Below are 15675 nucleotides of genomic sequence, written 5' to 3' on the forward strand. Positions count from 1 at the left end.
AGATGGAAAGTTAATTGGAATAGGAACCAGATCTAGAGGTAATGTATTTTAGTTGAATCCTACTAAAATGAGATGTTTGGTTGCAAAGGTAGGTGACAGTTAGTTATATCATAAGATATTTTGTCATATAAACTTTGATAGTATTGTGAGGACTAGTAGAATGTTTGCAGTTAGAGATTTGCCAAAGATTGTAAAGCTTACTAACACAATTTGCAAAGAGTATGTTTTGGCTAAACATAATAGAACTTCTTTTCCTAGCAAGAAGTTTACCACCATAGCAAAGTTGGAGATTGTACATACAAATCTCAATGGTCCTATTGTAATATCTCCCCTCTAGGACATGAAACAAAATAATCAATATCTATATTTGAAAATAATTAATATAAATAAATATAAATATAAATCCATTATTATGTTATATAAATATATATCTAAAATATAATTATTATTTCTAAATAATTTGGATTCTAACCATACCAAAAGCTATCCAAACTAATACACCTTGGTAACTTACACCTAACCTATGGTAAAGCCACATTATGAATAATAATATAATATTATAAACTAATACCTCACATTGCTCCTAAACTACACACTGAGTGATGTGACCCTCTATTCAACTAGTTATAAGTATGAACATTGCCATCAAACATTTAAAAAAATACCATAAAAATAAGTAAAAAAATAGATTGTGAACATTATCAGGAAAGTTTCTTACATGTAGAGCAAGATAACCACATCAAGAACATGACAATAACATCAACCTCATTTATACTAGGAAGATTGAAACATGTCAACAAGTCTACCTGCCAAAAGAAATCTAATTGGAGTCCATCAATCATGAATGGGTAGAAGTATATTAAAAAACACAAAAATCATAATAGGGGTTTAAAAGAGAAAATACCCAACCTGCAGTTTCTATGGATTCCACCTTTGCCAATAAAAAGATTTAAGGAATAGAAAGGAATATAAATTGCAGAAGTCATGAAAATCAATATGATAGGAGAAAAAGACTTCATATTACCTTTTCTGATAAAGCATACATGGAAAGGGTGTAAGGGTATATTATCCTCAAAATATTATAAATATTATACCCCAACACATATAGGAAACATTGCTTACATTATAAAGGTAGAGTTGGGTGTTAAAAGGGGTAAGATATTAAATTAATATCACATACCACCATCCCATACTACCACCTTATAACAAGGAGAAATTAACCTAAAAATATAGGGATAGTAAACTGTGATGTATGTGATATTAGGAATTATATGTTTTATTAAATGGAAAGAGCCATCTTTATTAGACTGTAAAATTATTATATGATATTTTCATATATATGATATATGAATATTAAAAGAAATGTATAATTTAATATTTAATATTATCATTATTTAAAATTTAAATGGGATAATTAATAAACATAGTAATTATTAAAATAGGATTATTTCTAACATATCCTTACATAAGAATCAATTTTAGAGTACAGGGGTATTTTTTTATTATAAATATTAGTCTTAATCTATTGATTATTGAAATATGATTATCTCTACTATTTTCGATCTTTGATTTTTGGAAGGATGCAATGTTACCAATGAGGGGCTTGTGTAAATCCAATCTAGTCAATGTTAGTGAAGCAAGCTTGGACCAAACTTTCAGGGAATTTATAGACGGTGTCTAGGCAACTTAATAACATTTGTATTCTTCTAACCTAATTCCAATCAATAACATCATTTCATAACTAAACAACTATTGTGTCAAAGTTTATAATTGGTTTAAATACATGAATAATGATGGACTCGAAAAGGGGACATTACACCTACAAAGACTAAAGGATTCTATGGTGAAAGGTATTTTATGATTCTAGTTGATGATTTTTCTAGAATGACGTGGGTTGCATTTCTTGGAGAGAAATCTAAGATATTTGATAAGTTCAAGATATTCAAGAATAGGGTTGAGAATGAATCTATTATGAAGATTAAATGTTTAAGATCAAATAGAGGAGGAGAATTTACTTCAAATGAGTTTAACATGTTTTGTGAAGAAAATGGAGTTAAAAGATAGTTATATACTCTGAGAACCCCTGAATAGAATGGTGTTGCGGAGAAGGAACAAGTCAGTTATAGAAGCTGCAAGAGCTATGTTAGTATAGAATGATGTATCCAAAACATTTTGGAGAGAAGCTATGGATACAATAGTCTACACTATGAACAGAATGCAAGTCAAAAAAGACACAAACAAGACACTTTATGAACTATGGTTTGGTCACTCACATATAGTTAAGTATTTCAAAAAATTTGGGAGTAAGTGTTACATCAAAAGAGATGATGATATTGGTAAGTTTGATGCTAGAAGTGATGAAGGTATGCTTCTTGGTTATTCATTGAAAATAAAGGTTTATAGATGTTATAATCAAAGAACTAAGACTATTATGGAAAGTGCAAATGTGAGAATTGATGAGAAATACAGAATTCAAGAAACAATAGTTGATTACAATTTAGATGATGATTTTGTTACTAAGCCAAGGAATGATGAAGCATTTCTTGAGACTAACAATGATTTACAAAATGAAAGAGAGCCAAGGTAGGAACAAAGCTTGAAACCTTTAGTAGAGCCAAGAGTTGAGATAGCAAATCCTACTTCAAGAAAGAACATGATAAAGAATCACCCATCTAAGTAGGTCATTAGAAGCAAAGACAAAAGTGTGATGACAAGTAGAGTAAATGAAGAACTATGCTTGATATCTCAAGTTGAGATTAGGAATGTAGATGAAGCATGTAAAGATGATTATAAGAAACAAGAAATGAAAGAGGTATTGGATAAAATAGTAAAGAATGAGACAAGGGAATTGGTCCCTAGACTAGCAGACAAGAATGTGATAGGAACTAAATGGGTATTCAGAAACAAAATGAATGAACGAGGAAAAGTTGTAAGAAACAAAGCAAGATTGGTATGTAAAGGTTACTCACAATAAGAAGGGATACATTATCAGGAAAATTATGCTCCAGTGGCTAGAATAGAAGTAGTAAGATTATTCTTAGCCTATACAGCATAGGAGAAATTCAAAGTATATCAAATGGATGTCAAGTTAACATTTTTGAATGAAGAACTTGAAGAACAAGTATACATTGAGTAGCCTAAAGGATGTCCTTAAACAGATGACAAGGACATAGTATGCAAATTAAGGAAAGCATAGTATGGATTGAAGTAGGCACCCAGAACCTAATATGCAAGGTTGCACAAACATTTGACAAAACTTGGATATAGAAAATGTATGGCAAATAGTAATCTATATTGGAAAGAAATTGATGATGGTTTGATGATTTTGGTAATATTTGTTGATGACATCATATTTGGAGGAAATGATGAAGAAATTAAAAAGTTTGTTGAAGAGATGAAGAAAGAATTTGAAATGAGTATGATAGGAGAGATGAAATATTTCCTAAGATTACAGATTATATAGAATAAAGAAGGAATCTTTATTTCTCAAACTAAGTACTTGAAGGATTTACTAAAAAATTTTGGTTTGGAAACATGCAAAACCATTGGAACACCTATGGTGGCTGCACACAAGTTATCTACAAAAGATGAGACACCTAGTAATGAGCAAAAGAAGTATAGATCTATGATCAGAGGATTGCAATATCTGACTCACACAAGGTTGGATATAGAAAATGTTGTTGTAATTGTTGCAAGATTCCAAGATGATCCCAAAGAAGCACATTATGTAGAAGTCAAAATGATATTTAGATACCTGAAGAGAACATCTAAGTTTAGATTATGGTATGACAAATCTAATGATTGTACTCTAAGTGCTTAAACTAATGCAGATTGGGCAGGTAGTATGGATGATAGAAAGAGTGTCAGTGTTGGAGCCTTCTTTCTTGGAGGAAGATAAGTTTATTGGTTAAGCAAGAAACATGATTGTACATCATAAAGTACAACAAAAGTAGAGTATGTTGTAGCAATAAATAATTGCAATCAAGTCATTTGAATGAAGTAGATGCTAAAAGATATAAGGATAGAAATCAATGAACCTATTGTCATACATTGTGAAAACACAAGCATGGTAAATATGTCTAAGAATCCAATGTTGCATTCTATGACCAAGCACATTTCTATTAAGTATCATATGTTGAGAGAGAAATTTGTAGAGAAGGAAATCAAATTCGAATATGTGAGCACTAAAGAGTAGATTGTAGATATATTCATGGAGCCTCTTCCCATAGATACTTTTGAGTATTTGAAAGGTATGTTTGAGGTTATGCCCCTTCCTACATCAGAGTAGAAGATGCAAGAGTGCATCAGTCCATTGTAACAGAACACCATTGTTGTCTAGACTGAATGTTGATTCTTCTTGAATGGCAGAGTATTCATAATGGATAGAGTCATCTAGGACTCTTGTTGGATGTTGTTTTGAACAGTGTGATTTGACACTTGAGCTAAGTAAGAATTAGTTTTTGCAAAGTTTGATTCAATAAAGTTGGTTGCTGAAACCTTTGAGATTGATGTCAATAGGGGAGATGTCAGGCATGAAAAATAGCAGTGTAATGAAGAATAGCATGGTAAAGCAATATGCATGACAGTTGGAGATGTCTAGAATGAGTATAGTATGTTTGGAATAAGCATAACATGGAATGAAAATTTGTTAGAAAGTGCATTGAGGTATATCAATGGTGGAGAATGATTGATGAAGAGGATTTGAAGTTTAACAGTCTTTTGTTGGTATTCTTGGAGCTAGATATTTTTCATCTATGTTGCCATCAATGCCAAAGGGGAGGATTTTTGTAAGTATGAATGTTGATGATATTCCTATGGGGGATATTGTAGATTCATGACTAAGTTTTTCATTAATGTCAACATAGCAGTTTTATGTGGTATCTGACAGAAGAATAGTGGAAAGATCAAGATGGTACAAATGGCTAGTTGAGTACTCTAACTATCCAAGGTCATGTGAGATACTTATGAGTAGTTTGTATATGTAGTTAATGTTGAAAGAAGAAAGGATAAATCTAGAAGAAGTTATGTAAGTTTTGGTGAAGTTTGTTCTAAGATAGAGTTTACAGAGACATATTCTGGTAAACTTGTTATATCTCTTAGCAGAGTTGATATTATAAGAATTGAGGTTGAGTACATGAAGAAGACATATTGATGATGACATGGTTAAGTTTACTTGTCATAATATTATGTGTACGAACAGATACTCAAGTTAAAAGGCAAAAGATTTATGTTATCGCTAAGTGTAACGTGCTCTTAATGTGGTCCTATAATAATTAATTGAGAAGGTCTAATAGCCAATTCAAGGAATTTTTTTGAGGAATCAGTATAAAGGAAGGGCATTTTCCTTTATCATAAGAAGCAATGGTATTTTTGATATGATTGATGACAAGCAGCAAAGAGTGTGGAATGCGAAGTTGAGCAGAGCAGTGCAAAAGTAAAGGAAACTTTACTACCAAGGTTTTGTTGAGTGATCTAAGGTTTGGTATTTGGATTTGAGGTTATTGACCTAGTCTACAAGGTCTGACAGTGATCGGTTCAATTGATAGAATAGAGGAAAGAAGACAGTAAAATACATGTTTGAGCAGTGAGCTCTTTTTGTAGTTAAAATTGCATGTTTGAGTAGTGAGCTCATCGTGCATACATTGTACTACAACTCCTAATAGGGTTGGAATCTCCTAATAGGGATTCAAAGTCTCCTAACAGGAACTCTATGTACTAAATGTTGTAATAGACTCCTAACAGGGTCCATACTCTAGCAAGGAATATTTATATTAGTACATCATCTTGTAGGCATCATTCTGACTGGGGTTTTCCCTCTGATCAAGGGTTTCCCTGGTCAACATATATGGTGCAATTGTTTGTGTGCATTTTATTATGGTTGTTGTTTACTCTGGTTGAATGGTTAAGTTTGGTTAAAGAAGATATATGTTTTAATTATTGGATAACTGATCCAATAACTAATTCACACCCCCCCCCCCCCACCCCACTCTTAGTTATCCTTATGGACTATTGTTTCTAACAAGTTGTTCACATTATAACTCATAGGAACAACTTACATGGATGGAAATCAATTGTTCACAATTTCTCCACTATTGATATTAATCTATCTATTAGGAATAATTTTTGTCCCTTACACATACATGTTTTTCATGCAATCTCTCTCCCCCATTAACATCAATGAAAAATTCTTCATTATGTCAATCATCTAATCCAAATCTTCAACTAGATCAAGTGTCCAAAGACACATATCAATATCAACTACCAAGAATCCTTGATGACTATACTCATCATAGATACTCCCCCACATCATCAACATTTAGTCTAGATAAACAATAGAGTTCTATACCACTAGACTAATGCACTTTCTACATCATCTACTTAGAGGTAGGTAGGGGCATAACCCCAAGCATACCTTGCAAATACTCAAATGTATCTTTAGGAAAAGGCTTCATATAGATATATACAATATGCTCTTTTTTATTCACATACACTAATATGATCTCTTTCTCTACAACTTTCTCTCTCAAAAAGAGATACCTAATAAATATATGCTTAGAGTTATAATGAAACACGAGATTCTTAGAAATAATTATTGTACTTCTATTATCACAATGTATGATAACAAGTTTTGAAAATTCTATCACAATGTCCTTTAGCATCTGCTTCATCCACATGATTTGATTACAATTGTTTGTTGTTGCTACATACTCTACTTCTATTGTACTCTGTGAGATACAGTCTTATTTCTTGCCTAGCAAAGAAACCAATCTTCCTCCAAGGAAAAATGCCCCTCCATTGGTGCTCTTTCTATCATCCATTTTGTGTGTCTGATCTGCATCAGTATAAGAACATAAAGTAAAATCATTTGATATGTCATACCACAAACCAAAATCAGTGTACCCTTTAAATACCTAAGTATTCTTTTTACTTATCCATAATATGCTTCTTTAAGATTTACTTGAAACCTTGCTACTATCCCAACTTCATTTATTATATTTTCTTTATTGTAAGTTAGATATTAAAAACCTCCAATCTTAGATATGTACTTATTCTTCTTAACTATAGGTGTCTCATCTTTGCTAGAAAACTTGTGACCAATTATCATGGGTATACCAACAAGCTTAGAACTTTCCAAGACAAATCTTTTCAATGGGCCTTTCAAATACTTAGCCTATGATATAAAAATACCATCATTACTCTACATTATCTATAGACATACGAAATATTTCATCTCATCAATCATACTCATCTCAAATTCATTCTTCATTTCATCAGCAAATTTTTCACTTGCTTCATCATTTCCTCCAAAGATTATGTCATCCACATATATCACAATAATCAACAATCCATTCTCAAATTCCTTCAAATACAAATTGCTATTTGTCGTACCTTTAGCAAATCCCAATTTTGCCAAACATTTGTCCAATCTTAGATACCAAGTTTTAGGTGTTTGCTTTAGACCATACAATGCTTTCTTTAACCTACATACCATGTCCTTTTCTTCTATCAAAGGAAATCCTACAGGATGGTCGTTGTACTTCTTCTTCAAGTTATCTATTCAGAAATATTGACTTGCATCCATCTGATACACTTTAAAATTCTTACTTGTTGCTTAAGCCAAGAACATCCTTACTACTTCAAGTTTGGTGGCAGACGAAAATGTCTCTTCATAATCTATACCTTCTTGTTGTGAATATCCTTTGCATATCAATCTTGTGTTTTTCCTCACAACCCCACCTTGTACATTCATCTTATTTCTGAAAACCCATTTAGTTCTTATAATATTCTTGTCTTGATGTCTAGGAACCAATTCCTACATTTCATTCTATACAATTTGGTCTAGTTCTTCCTTCATTGCTTGAATCTTATGATCATCCTTGCATGTTAGATATGTACTTTTTAGTTTAACTTGAGATATGAAACACAATTCTTCATGTACTTTATTTCTTGTCATAACTCCTTTTTATTTTCTTCCAATGATTTGATTAGTAGGGCAATTCTTTGTCAAATTCATGTTTGGTGTAGGTGTTGGTGTTTCAACTCTTATGTCTTCTCTAGGTTTAGATCTTGGTTCTTCTCTTTGTATTTGATCATTTTGCAAATCATTGTTAGTCTCAAAGAAAATTTTAACATTTCCTATAATAAATTTATGATTATCTTCTTCTTCATTAGAATTATAATCCGGTATTTTTTCTTTAACTCCTAACTTTTTGTTCACTTTCACATTTGTGCACTCAACAATACTCTTAGTTCTTTGATTAAAATATCTATTAAATTCTCTTTTTAGTAAATAAAAAAGGAACATACCTTCATTACTTCTTGCATCAAACTTACCAATATCATCATCTCTCTTTATGTAACACTTACCTCCAAAAATTCTAAAATGTTTCACTAAGGGTGCATTCCCAAACCATAATTCATAGGGAGTTTTGTTTGTACCTTTTCTTATTTGCACTTTGTTTATTGTGTATACTATTGTATTGACAGCTTCTCTCCAAAATGTCTTGGATACATGATTCACAAACATCATGGCTCTTTCTTCTTCTATTACAAAACTAATTTTTTTCCAACAATCTCATTTTTCTAAGGATTCTTAGGTGCTATATTTGTCTCTTGATACAATTCACTTCACAAAAGGTGTTAAACTCTCTTGAGATGAACTCTCCAACTCTATCTAGTCTTGAACATTTTAACTTGACTCTAGGTTATTCTCAACTCTATTTTTAAACAAGTTAAACTTTTCAAATGCCTTAAACTTTTATTTAATAAATGTTACCCACATCATTCTAGTGAAATTGTCAACAAAAATCATAAAGTGCCTTTCACCATAGAATCATCTTGACTTAGTAGGACCACTCAAATTTCTATGAGCAATCTCTAATTTTTTTTGGTAGTGAACTTCTTGCTAGGAAAGGAAACTTTCTTCTTCTTAGCCATAACACATTCTTTACACACAAAATTAGTAGGCTTCACAATTATAGGTAGATCTCTAATAGAAAATGTACTACTAGCCTTTACAATATTATCAAATTTTATATGACAAAATCTTCTATCCCATAACCAATTTTTATCCACCTTTACAACCAAACAATTCATCTTTGTAGGGTTCAATTGAAACACATTACCTCTAGATCTTGTACTAGTGCCAATCAACTTATTGTCTTTATCCTTGATGATTCATGTCTTCTCTGTGAATTGCAAGTAATAGCCTTTATCAACCAACTATCTGGCACTTAATAGGTTATGCTTTAATCTATCAACAAAATAGACATCGTCAGTGTTTGTATTTCCATCAAGAGTAATAAATCCTATTACCTTGATATGACAAGTTGCATTGTTATGAACTCTAACAATGAAATGCATTCAATGCATGCAGTCCCTATTAGGAGATTTTGAATAACTATTAGGAGATTCCATACTTGTTAAGAGTTGTAGAAGGCAGAAGGACCAACTATCCAAACAGCTTTAGGGGCAAGACCACTAAACTCACTGTCCAACTAGTCTTTGTATTATTCCTTGTAGAATAATAGAAATGAATAATCCTAAAATATATTTTCCTCTTGACCAGATCAATCCTCTTTCATATCTCAATACCATATCTTTTTGGATCGCTTACATGCATTTATCTATTAGAAATATAAAAGGAGTAACTAAGAGGGGAGGTGTGAATTTGTCACAACAAAAATAATTCCAAATCCCTTAGATGTCAATGCAAACTTCTCACTAAGCCAAATCCTTGCATTACTTGGTTAGAACTAGATATGCACTGTAACTCGACTTAAAAAGTAGTCTTAAGATATTAATCTAAATTAAGCTTTAGTAACTTAGTTGCAGAAACATAAAACATTAAGAAAATAACATGAACACATGAGACACCAAGATTTAACATGGAAACTCAATTTGGGAAAACTACCAATGCAACTAATTACAACTTTTCACTCTTCTGAAGTGAACCATGTTAGGAGCCAACCCTAATAAAGGTTACAAAACATATAGTTAAGTGTGACCTTGTTAGGAGGATTTGAATCACCGTAATAGGAGTGGCCTTGTTAGAGGTCTTCAGATGCTTCTATCTAGAAATGACACCTTGTTAGAGTATTTACAAAATGACTATTAAGTCAACTCTATTAAGATATTTCTTCACTGCTACAATTTTTAGAGAGTAACAATGATTGACCTAACTAATCAAGCAATTGAATTTGGGAATTCATATCACTATTATGGTTTACACACTTGATCCTCCTTGATTAGAATATTTTTGCAGCTCCTTGGATGTTCTATCTTCAATCATATATCCTTCTTATTTTGCATATTTATCATTCTTCATATTCCACACTTCAATCCACAACTTTACCTTTCATATATATGAAATCCAATGTCAAGTTGGTTTGAATGCCCTTTTTAAAAAATAATTAACATCCACTAGGTCAGTTTGTATTAACCATTTAATTAACAAAAGTATTGTGTTGTCCTTAATCTAGCAGTGGAAATAATCACTTAGTTAATACCGAATTCCTTTGGTAATCGACCTGACTTAGTTAACACTAAATTCCTTTGGTAACTGACCTAATTTAGTTAACACTAAATTCCTTTGCCAATTGACCTAATGCAGTTTACACTCTAAACTTAGTTCCTTTTGAATTTTGCTCAGTTGATACTGGAGTCTTCTTCATTTCCTGACTAAGCCCAGTTAATAAATTTATGTAGCATCAATGACAATATACAATTGAATAATTGATTTCAACATTATCAACTTCACATATCACTTGTACAATTCACACTTCACACATAAATCACACACTTCACAATAAGGAAAATAGCCTTCCTTTAAACCATGTCCTCAATATAATTCCTTGAGTTAGCCTTGAGGCTTTCTTAATTAATTATAATAGGACCTCACTAAGATATTACAATTATTTTATAATTACACAACATTGTGTGCTCATAGTCTTCACAACTTCTCACATGTCTGACCTCTCATCATTAGGCTATCTATTGTCACTTTCTAACTACACTTATCATGATTCTATCCTTGTTAAGAAATACAATCCAAACATTAGGAACTACTTAGTAGGAACTACATTTGTACACTCTCCTCTGTAATTCTCTAATAATTTTTTCATGTCTTTAATTCTCTTTAGATGCACTTGTGTACTTCATCAATATACAATGTATAACACATCCTCAACTATGTTTGACATAATCTTAAATATAGAGTCCATACAAACTTGTTATGTATATGCTACTCTACTAGTCTTTCATAGAAATAATACTATGTTGACATCAATGACAAACACAATCATGAGTGCAACATGCCAATAATGTTATTCATCTATCCAATGCTTAGGATACTTCCCAAAAGGAATACCATCAAAATTCATGCTAAAAAATACTACTTTGGATCTCTAACTTCTTCTTCTAGGAGTCTTCTTATTAGCATTTTTATCTCCATTTGGAAACAATGTAAAAGGCACCATTCAACACAAGTCACCTTATACTACAACAAACTTCTTCACTGCCAAATTCTCCCCCTAAGGGGTAGTCCCCTTAACATCAATCCAAAGTGAAATGTATTCGATGTTGTAACAACATCTTAAATTTATTTCATTAGGTTTATATCCCCTATATTACCTCTTAGATACTCAAAAGTGCCCTTAGGTAATATCTTAGTGAATATATCTACTACTTTCTCCTTGGTTGGCACATATTGCAACTTAACTACATTTTCCTACACTTTCACACTTAGAAAATAATATTTTATTATAACATATTTAGTCTTAGGATGCATTTCTAAATTCTTTGAATTTTTTATTACATTTGTATTATCATAGAAGATAATCATTGGTTTAGTTGCCTTATTTTGTATTCCTCCTAAAACTTTATTCATCCATACAACCTATGAATAATTGTTAGATAATTTCAATACTCAACTTTTGTAGTAGATTGGGAAATGTAATTTTGATTCTTACTTATCCATGATATGAGTCTTCCACCTAAGAATAATGTGCCTCCACTTATATGTTTCTTGTCATCAAGGTTTCCTACCCAATCTACTTTAATAAACACATTCAAAGAGATATCACCTTTACATAGATACCATATACCATAATCTATAGTCCCTTTCAAGTACCTAAATATTCTCTTTACCACCACCATGTGGGATTCCTTAGGTTTTTCATTAAATCTATCCACTGTCCCAATTTCTTTAGCAATATATGGTCTAAAATTAACAAATAGTCTAATTTTCCTATAATAAACCTGTATAGAGTTTTATTCACTACACTTGACTCATCATCCTTTGATAATGTGTAACAAATTACCATGGGGATTCCAACTATCTTGGAGTCTTCCATATTGAAGATTTTTAGCACTTCATTCACATACTATTATTGATTGATATAGATGTCATCTTGTTGGAAATATTCAAGACTAAGATAAGTTACTGAGATGGGAGGGGTGAATTAGTAACTTCTAAAACTTCAATAATTTCAACTTTTAAACCAATTAGCATTTAATCCATCATATAAACTCTGATCTAATTGCATACATGAGAAACTAAAAGTATGAAAGCATTCATAACATTGTGACACAAAGATATGGTGACCCAGAAACCTTCCAAATAGAAAGTAAAACTAGGGTGGGGATGATACCCACAACTTTAGTACTGTAGTATAAAGATAGCCTATTAAAGCTTACATTGATCACTTTTGATGATCTACCATATTAGGAGCAATAAGGACTGCTAGGTCCACCTTCTAAAAGGATTTACAAACATACAATTAAGTATGCACTCGGTAAAGAGATTTACAAAAGACAGTTAGGTCTACCTTGTGAAAGGATTTGACTGATCCACCTATTTGGATGAAATAGTAGATGATCTCCAATCTTGCAACTTGGTTTGTTAAATGAGATTCCTTTAAGTACTAATCACCTTGCTATGATAGATATGACTTTGTTGCTCCTTATACTATTGTAGCCTTTGTAATTCACTCCTTATGCTTTTCTCTAATTTTATTCATATTTACATCTTCACATTCTCATTCCCATTCATACTCACACTTTGGATATGATATCATACATTACATATATATCAATCCAATTATACAAATTACAAAGTTGGCCATAATACAAGTTACCACAAATATTAATAAGTTAGCCCACATGAAGACATTTGGGTTTTGAAGACTAACTCAGTGAGGTTTTGATACTCGACATCCACTGTCATTGCTCAGCATCATCATGCACTTGGTAGATGTAGAATCTTGGTCCATACTGATCACTTCCAGGTAGTCCTAAACTCGGTCTACATTGGTGACTTGATAGATACTATGAAACTTTGTCATATAAAGTTAGTCTCTTGATTTGCATTGTATGAATCGGTAAACACTCTCACCTTGAGCTTGGTATAAATTGAGTCACTTGGTTAACAGTGGGAAGCTCAATTAATGCTAGACTCACATCACATACACTAAAAACTTGGGGGACATTGTACAGCTTGGCTTGCATTGGTAAACTTGGCATACTGAGATGCGCGATTTACACTATTGATCTTCACTATAACTATGACTACTTGGTAACCATTGAGATTTGTCCAAAGGACTCGGTAGCAATTGTAAAACTTGATGACAACTAAAATACTTGGCAAACACTAATAGCTATACAATAAGCTTAGTAGTTATATGTAATATGAATAAGTGTGTGTCACTAATAACAAACTTGACTGATACGTCAACAATCTCCCCCCTTTGGCATTGGTGACAAAAACACTTATCAGCCAAAAATTGAATTCAAAAGTTTCCTGAATACCATCACCTTGTAATACTAGCTCGGTAGAGTATCACATCTCTCTGTACATATCTTACTCCACATACTGCACATGTTCTCCCCCATACCATATGTCTCTATCCCCCTTTTTTACATTAATACCAAAGATTTATTCTATTTATTTACATAGAAACACCAAAATGAGATAGAAAATCTAAATGTACCTTGAAAATAGTTGCCAAGGTGTTATCCCAATTTTCTTATAGAATCTTGCATGTGTGAAGTGCAATTTGGACTTTTGCTAATAGTTCTATCATGTGATCTGCAATGGAGAAATTATTGTCATGGATGAGAGCTTTTGAATGTACACTATGTTTCTACAATGCATCCATGATGGGAAGAATCATATTTTGAATATCAATCAATTTGGATCTTATTCTTGCTTCTTCTCTAAGAAATTCTGCTTGCATATCTAACAAAAATCTTATTCTTTGAAAATGTGCAAAGCTTGAACTAGGGTCAAGTTGTAGCTGTTGAGCACTAGCTTTCAAATCTTCATCTATTTTGGACAATTTGTCCTTTATTTCTTTAGTGAATTCAAAAGCATCACAAATCTTTCCAAAAAGTGATGACACATTTGTACATGATGCTTCTAAACTACCCAAAATTGTAGAAAGTTATACTTGGTAAATGGCTATCTGTTGAGCAATGTGCTCCAACACTTTATTATCAAATTTCTTCTCTGCTTGTTGTACTAACTTTTCTTGCCCCTTAGTATCTTCATTGAATTTATATACTACCTCTGCTAACTGATACAAAATTGGCTGAGAAGAGTCAACCTCAATTCCTATGGCCTCTGTCAAAATATTCTTTACATCTTCTATTATCTTAAATTCCTTATCTCTCTCCTCTCTTAGTTTCTGTTGTTTGGACTTTCATTGAATAATTGCATTTTTCTAAGGTAAGCTTGGAAATGTCCCAATTAGTTATAACAATTTCTTCATCTAGGTCAATCTCTTCCTCTAGCTCTTTTCCCTTACTCAAAAATTTTGTGCTCGGTTGAACCTTGGGCTCAAGTATCCTTACACTTATTGTTTTTGTACCTAGAATAGAAACAATTGTAGATATTCTAGGACTAGCTATGAAAATTGATACTATGCTTATTGAAGGAATATTTATAGAAATAGCTGAAGAGTCCAAAATTGGTGTGCTCAAAATTGAAGTACTCAACATGGTAGATGAAGGAGGAATTTTCATCTCGGTAGATGAAGTGGAGGTCACTTATATCAGTGATGTGTTGATCTAAGTTAGAGCAAAGAGTGATTGGATGATTGGATTGGCACTGGTGGTCATAATCAAACTTGTTGGGGCTATCTCTGTGCTTGATGTGGTTATTGGTTTGCTTGGAGAGAGACGAAGTGAGGCAATGACTGTTGCAGCTATCTGACTGGATCAATCTCCTCATCACTTGGTTTTTCTTCCTTGGTAGCCTCTTGTCCTTGATCCTCTTCATCTTCTTCATTGTCAAAATGAGTTACTTCTTCAACATTCTCTTCTTCATCTTTCTCCTTATTTTCTTCATCATCATCATCTTTGACATTGACTGGAAAATCACTTGGCTTATGTAACAAATAAATATTCTTCCATGTGTTTGTTGCATTCCTAACAACATGCTCAATGTCCTTGATCAAAACTAGACAAGTATTAAACTTTAGAGTCAATTTTTTTCATTTTTCTTCAATTACTCTTTTACCTCAGCATCTAATATGCTCGATAATAGCTACCTCAAGGTTTTCCCATATATGTCCTTGATAGTTTGCATTGCAAAATCCCATCTTGGCTTTATCTTTTCTAATAACTCATTTGGAATTTGAGAGGCAAGATAATCTAGTAATTATTTCCACCTACCCA

The sequence above is a fragment of the Cupressus sempervirens genome, chromosome 11 (genome assembly GCF_028749045.1).
Source record: "Cupressus sempervirens isolate cs-2001-9-10 chromosome 11, ASM2874904v1, whole genome shotgun sequence".
Lineage (NCBI taxonomy): Eukaryota > Viridiplantae > Streptophyta > Pinopsida > Cupressales > Cupressaceae > Cupressus > Cupressus sempervirens.